The 6960-nt window shown below is 44.4% G+C and overlaps 1 protein-coding gene across 6 annotated transcripts in view; it reads left to right on the top strand.

Annotated features, from left to right (window-relative positions):
* The first annotated feature begins 789 nt into the window (after window positions 1-789).
* Window positions 790-6960, top strand: part of LOC122548841 (adrenocorticotropic hormone receptor-like) — a 99800-nt gene continuing 93629 nt past the window's right edge. For 3 of the 6 annotated variants that reach the window (XM_043687687.2, XM_087986714.1, XM_087986715.1), the window contains exon 1: window positions 825-910. The gene's annotated coding sequence lies outside the window, so the exon portion shown is untranslated. Of the gene's footprint in view, window positions 911-6960 lie in introns of all 6 variants that reach the window. The other 3 variants (XM_043687684.2, XM_087986716.1, XM_087986718.1) reach the window with 2 other exon arrangements.

Genomic DNA, 6960 nt, shown 5'->3' with positions numbered 1-6960 from the left:
CAAACAGGGTAGTCAAGGTTTGGTAGAAAGTTGGTCACATATATGGAGGAAAATGGAAAAGCATGAAGTTGGACAGGTTTGAAGAAAAGGTAGATGGTTGCTGGGATCAAAGATTATTCCTTCGAATATGGAAATGCCAGTGCAAGGAAGAGTGGCACTTAGGACATAAGAAATAGGAGCAGGAGTACTCCATCTGGCTTGTCAAGCCCGCTCCGCCATTTAATAAGATCGTGGCTGATCTTTTCATGGACTCAGTTCCACTTGCCTGCCTGCTCACCCTAACCCTTAATACCCTTAGTGCTCAAAAATCCATCTATCTTTGCCTTAAAAACATACAACAGCAAACATTCATTTCCTCAAGTCAATGCTGGAAAAACTTGACAGTGAACAAAGCAGCACACCAAAAGCAATGAACTCGGACTGCTGGAAATCTCAAATCAATTTTACTTCAGCTGCAGTTTCTTACTTTTATAATTCCGAAGTAATTTAAGTACATTTAGTCTTTTTTTTTTGAAAAAAGTGGAGTTGAATAAAAACTCAGACGATTCAGAGAACTGACCGTCTGTGCCTTGTTTGTTTTTTGGTATGTTGATGGTTTTATTGGCTCTCAGTAAAATATAGAGAAGGATATGAATTTCCAAGGTCTGCTGAGCTCAGGCAGAGGAAGGGTTGAAATATACAGCCCCTCATCATTTATAAATCGCATCAAATCACATAAAACGTCATCTGGTCTCACTTGGCTTCTGAATACAGCTAATGTTTAAAGGTCAGTTCACTTTTCCATTGTGGGAGAATACAGCTCAGCCTCCAGTGTTCACATCACAGAACAGCACTTGGAAATAATCTCTCCAAAGAAGGTCACCAGTGAAAACAGAGAAAGAGCAAAACAATTTCAACAACACTTTGTGAGGTACTTAAGTTTTTTTCCTTTTATTTCTAAGAAAACTCTGGTAGTTTCAAGAATGGAAATGAATCAGTTGCAACTGGAAATTGAGACCTTTATATGTTGTTCTACAAGTCAATGTTATCCTCAGCATATTTTCTGCTCTGAAGAGCGTTGTTGTATGTTCAGTCTTTTCAGTTGCAGCTTGATCAGTACAAAGCGGTTAGCCCACGCCACGTGCCCCTTTATTCCCACTTAGCTGTAAACTTGCATTTGTTTCATCTTCGAGTTCCAGTTCATCAAAAGGTTCAACAGAAACTTTCAGAATATTGTGTTACAATGGTACAGGGAATTTCCATGAAACTTCCATTGCTGAATATTTAGCTCTGAGTGAACGTGACAAAATGGATTTATATCGGGGTTTTTGCTCAGCTGCTGTGAACGTTTAGGATCAGCTTCTGTTTCTGTTATGCAAAAGAATTCTGCAGCTCTCTCTTTAATATTGTCAACTCTTACAACAGGTGAAATAATGCTAGGTAACAGCACAAGACTTTAAACCAGTATTTTCTCTGGACGGTCAGCTGGACATGAAATATTCAGTAGTGCTTTATTTTTGGAAGAAGCTATGTGCTGGCTATCTCAGTGTCTGTTCAGCAAAATGCTGAAAGCACGTTTATCTGGTCACTAATCATCCTTGCTGTTTTTGGGTTCTTTCCATGTGCAAATTGGCTGCTGTCACATTAGTGTCAAAAGTGTGGTGCTGGAAAAGCATAGCTGGTCAGGAAGCATCTGAGGAGCAGGAAAATCGATGTTTCAAACAGAAATCCTTCATCAGGAATGAGGCTGGGGTGGAGAGATAAATGAGAGGGGGTGGGGTTGGGGGGGAAGGTAGCTGAGAGTGCAATAGGTGGATGGAGGTGGGGGTAAAGGTAATAGATCGGAGGGCGAGGTGGTGCAGATAGATGGGAAGGAAGATGGACCGATGGGAGTCTAGATTAGAATGGTGCTGGAAAAGCACAGCAGGTCAGGCAGCATCCGAGGAGCAGGAAAATCGACATTTCGGGCGAAAGCTCTTCATATCATCTGCAGTCCTTGTTTTTACCCTGATAGACCGATGGGACGGGTCTTGAGGACGGTGCTGAGCTGGAAGGTTGGAACTGGGGTAAGGAGGGGAAATTAGGAAACTGGTGAAATCTACATTGATGCCACGGGGTTGGAAGATCCTGAAGCAGAAGATGAGGCGTTCTTCCTCCAGGCATCGGGTGGTAAGGGAGTGGCGATGGAGGAGGTCCAGGTCCTCGGCAGAGTGGGAGGGAGAGTTGAAGTGTTCGGCCACAGGGCGGTGGGGTTGATTGGTGCGGGTGTCCCTAAAGCATTCTGCGAGTAGGCATCCTGTCTCCCCAGTGTAGAGGAGACCGCATCAGGAGCAACGGATACTGTAAATGACATGTGTGGAAGTACATGTGAAACTTTGATGGATGTGGAAGGCTCCTTTAGGGCCTTGGATAGAGATAAGGGAGGAGGTGTGGGCACAGGTTTTGCAATTCCTGCTGGCAGGGGAAGGTGCCGGAAGGGGAGGGTGGGTTGTTGGGGCGAATGGACCTGACCAGGTAGTCATGGAGGGAACTGTCTTTATGGAAAGCGGATCGGGGTGGGGAGGGAAATAAACCTCTGGTGGTGGGGTCTGTTTGTAGGTGACAGAAATGGCGGAGAATGATGCGATATGTGCGGAAGTTGGTGGGGTGGAAGGTGAGGACCACGGGAGCTCTTGTTGCAGTTGGATGGTTGGAGTTCAAGGGTGGAGGTGTGGGAAGTAGATGAGATGTGCTGGAGTGCATCATTTACCACGTGGGAGGGGAAATTGCAGTCTTTAAAGAAGGATGCTTTCTGGTGTGTTCTGTGGTGGAACTGGTCCTCCTGGGAGCAGAAGCGGCAGAGGCGGACGAATTGGGAATACGGGATGGCATTTTTGCAGGGGGCAGGGTGGGAGGAAGTGTAATCCAGGTAGCTGTGGGAGCCGGTGGGTTTGTAAAAAATGTCAGTGTTGAGTCAGTCACCATTGATGGAGTTGGAGAGGTCCAGTGGCTGCTATTCGGAAAGTCTATACAAGCACTTTGGGATCTCCTGAGTGTTGTGCAAGGCCCTACATAAATGCACATCTTTCTTTATATACATTGGGAACTACACATTCATTTAAAACCTCTGAATGTTCTGTCTCCCATACTTTCAATACCTGGACCTTAAAGATTGACTAACTCTTTATTAGGCTGTGTGTGCTGGAAATATACAGTTAACACCCACATCCCACAGTTCTTATTCCCTGCAAAACATTCTCTATAAAGGAAGGTAATGGCCTAATGGTATTGGTAATAAACTGATAACCCAAATACTCTGGTAATGTCCTGAGGGCCTAGGTTTAAATCCTGTTGTGACAAGAGGTGGAGTTTGAGTTCAACTTTCTTTAAAAAAAACTAGAGTTAAGAGTCTAATGATGACCATGAATCCATTGTTGATTGTCAGGGAAAACCCATCTGGTTCACTAATGCCTTTTATGGAAGGAAATTGCAATTCTAACCTGGTTTGGCTAGATGTGGTTGGCTCTTAACTGCCCCATAGACAATTAAGGAACAGGCAATAAATGCTGTCCTAGCCAGTGACACCCATATCTCACAAATGAATATAAAAAAAGTCATGTGGTTCCTTTCCTTCACACTGTGTCCTCACTATGTTGCAATCAGAACGTAGCCTGAATCTTCCTTGATCTATTTGTTTCCCCTGTGAATTCAAATGCGTTTACGTCCTTATCTTCTTGTTTCTGACCTTCCGCTAGGAATCTCTTGGCTTTTAAAATGCACGGTAGATGTCTCCAGTTTCCTGATTTATAACATTTCTCTGTTTCTCCCACCCACTCCCTCTCCAGCCTTGGTGCCTGACCCTTTCACCTTGGCATCTCAGTTACATTCAGAAAGAAAAACTGCTGCTGTTATCTGGGGCTCTGTCGCAAGAGGTTTGCTGAAAGTCAACAATTGCAAATCCCTATTACCACGCTCCTCAGGGAGGTTTTCTGCACTGCGTGATTTGTCAATGAACATATTCGGCTGCATGATTGGATTATGCCCCAGCACTAAGCCTGATCAAATATAGTATCCTCATCAATGCACCCTCTAACCAGGTGTGTATAGCTTTCCCTCTATCACACCAACTGCAATTGTGCTTCACATACAACTGCCCAGAGCATATATTTCAGAAATAGGCCATTCGGCCCATCTCTCTTCATTTTGTATCAGAGTCGTACAGTCATACAGCATGGAAGTAGACCCTTCGGTCCAACCAGTCCATGCCGACCATAATCCCAAATTAAACTCATCTCACCTTCCTGTGCTTGGCCCATAATCCTCCAGACATTTCTTCTTCATGAACTTATCTAAATGTCTCTTAAATGTTGTAACTGTACCTGCATCCACCAATTCCTCTGGAAGTTTATTCTGCAGACGAGCTGCTGCCTGTGCCCCTCATTTCTTTTTTAAATCCTTCTCCTTTATGCCCTCCCCAGTGTTAAACTCCCCCACCTACCATTCACCTTATCTATACCCCTCATGATTTTGTAAACCGCTATAAAGGTGACCCCTCAACTTACTACACTTTACTGAAAACAGTCCCAGATGAGAGTGGTGCTGGAAAAGCACAGCAGGTCAGGCAGCATCCGAGGAGCAGGAAAACTGATGTTTCGGGGTAAGAGCCGTTCATCAGGAATGAGGCTGGAAGCCTCGGGGGTGGAGAGATAAATGGGAAAGGGGTGGGGCTGGGTAGAAGGTAGTTGAGAGTGCAATAGTTGGATGGAGGAAGGGGTAAAGGTGATAGGTCGGAGAGGGTGAAGCGGATAGGTAGGAAGGAAGATTGGCAGGTGTGACAGGTCATGAGGATGGTGCTGAGCTGGAAATTTGGAACTGGGGTAAGGTGGGGGGAGGGGAAATGATGAAACTGGTGAAGTCCACATTGATGCCCTGGGGTTGAAGGGTTCCGAGGCAGACGATAAGGCGTTCTTCCTCCAGGAGTCGGGTGCTGAGGGAGTGGCGATGGAGGAGGTCCAGGACCTGCATGTCCTCAGCAGAGTGGGAGGGGGAGTTGAAATGTTCGGCCACAGATCCAGCATCTGCAGTCCTCACTTTTGCCTGAAAACAGTCCCAGTCTATCCAGCCTCTCCTCCTAACTCAAAGTATCATTTCATTCCTCATGTCTTTTAAAGTAGTTTTCCTGAAGTATCCGTATGTTATTCACCTGAATTGCTCCAACTGATGTCAAGTTCCGCACTCCAACCACACTCTGCTGAAGAAATTTCTCTGAATTCTCGATTTATTTGTGACCCTCTCATATTTATGGATTCCAAATTGGACATTTCTCTCCTTGAAACTGTGACGTAGGCAACTGGATCTTCGGACATAAAATTGCTGCAAGATCATTGTTCTCGCTCTGTTTGAAGCTCTTAAAATGATGTACAAAAGAGGTTATTGTTCCACACCTTGATCTCGCAATCAAGCTCAGTTCTCAAATCTCCAAAGTGGTAAATCAAGCTGTGTAAATTGTTATGAAGGTTCATAGGCTGAGATAAAGGATCAATTAGGATCATGTTGAACAGTGGAGCCAGAGATGTGTTGCTGGAAAAGCGCAGCAGGTCAGGCAGCATCAAAGGAGAAGGAGAATCGACGTTTCGGGCATAAGCCCTTCTTCAAACGTCGATTCTCCTTCTCCTTTGATGCTGCCTGACCTGCTGCGCTTTTCCAGCAACACATTTTTCAGCTCAGATCCCCAGCGTCTGCAGTCCTCACTTTCTCCCAGTGGAGCTAGCTCAATGGGCTGAATAGCCTACTCCTGTTTTTATTTCCATGATTCTATAATATGCACTTGAGTTCTAAAATGAAGGAAAACTTGATTTTTTTTTTTGTTTTCAGTTTTGTGAAGGCCTGACTTTTTTCAAAAGCTCAGAAAGTAATTTGGAGCACTGATGTCACAGTACTTCACTTAAATGACCAAATTCCATCCGGGGAACTAATTGTTGGCCAATTTCAGTTTTGAACAACTCAGAGAGCACCAGCTGCAGAATCAGGTTCATTTCAGAGGGACAGAGAGATCCAGAACAGCAGAGGTGCCGTTATGAGCAATCTCCAGGCAGTCAGGGCTGGGAAGAAATCCTGAACTGCTTAGAAAAACTCCAAAGGGAGAAGGTGGTGTCAGAGATAAAGACAACTTACAGGACGGTTGAAGACAGGAATCTAAGGAACCCATGTTGAGTAATAATGAGCAAGATTAGCAGCTTCTTTTAAGGATCTTGGGGAGAGATATGAACTGAAGAAATTCGTATTTCATGAATGTGCAGAAATTTGCTGAAAGCTGACTAAGTATTACCATAGCAACTGAGCAAGATTTATTACAGAGATAGAAGTTAAAAACCTCTTCACTAAATATCTGTAAGGGTATTTACAGATACCCTTCTGCTGGGGTAAAGAAGATAAATCTTTCTTTCTGATATGAAGAGATTGTTCCAACACAGGCCGTTCTGCTTAACCAGGAGAAAGTGAGGACTGCAGATGCTGGAGATCAGAGTCAAGAGTGTGGTGCTGGAGAGGCACAGAAGGTCAGGCAGCATCCGAGGAGCGGGAGAATTGATGTTTTGAGCTCAAGCTCTTCATTTCTGCTATAATGCGCATTTTGTCAGCACAAGTTGGCTCTAACGTGATTGCCAAATTGTGGACCTTGTTTGGATAATGCAAACTTTCTACTGAGCGGGAAGAGCGATTTTCTATAGTGATCTTCTACAGCGTGACTTTCTATAGCAGTTTTCCGTAGCGCAATTTTCTGGAGTGTGAAGTTGCAGGGGATCACAACAGTCACTTTATAGCAGAACGACCTGTAGTTTGTGTTTAGTGTAATAGAGATTGTGTTATCTCTGTGGTGCATTAAACTTTTATTTTTGCTTGCTGAAAGTACATTGGCAGCCGGATGTGTTTAAGGTTATAAGAATGATCTTCAAGATGAACAGGACAATTCCAGAAGATGCCAGCTTCTGTGGCAAACACTTT

This window comes from Chiloscyllium plagiosum, unplaced genomic scaffold (assembly GCF_037043375.1).
Source record: "Chiloscyllium plagiosum isolate Xiang-an unplaced genomic scaffold, Cpla_swu_hap1 HiC_scaffold_4, whole genome shotgun sequence".
NCBI lineage: Eukaryota > Metazoa > Chordata > Chondrichthyes > Orectolobiformes > Hemiscylliidae > Chiloscyllium > Chiloscyllium plagiosum.
Note: the sequence above shows the minus strand (reverse complement) of the source record. Positions and strands in the feature narration are given on the sequence as shown.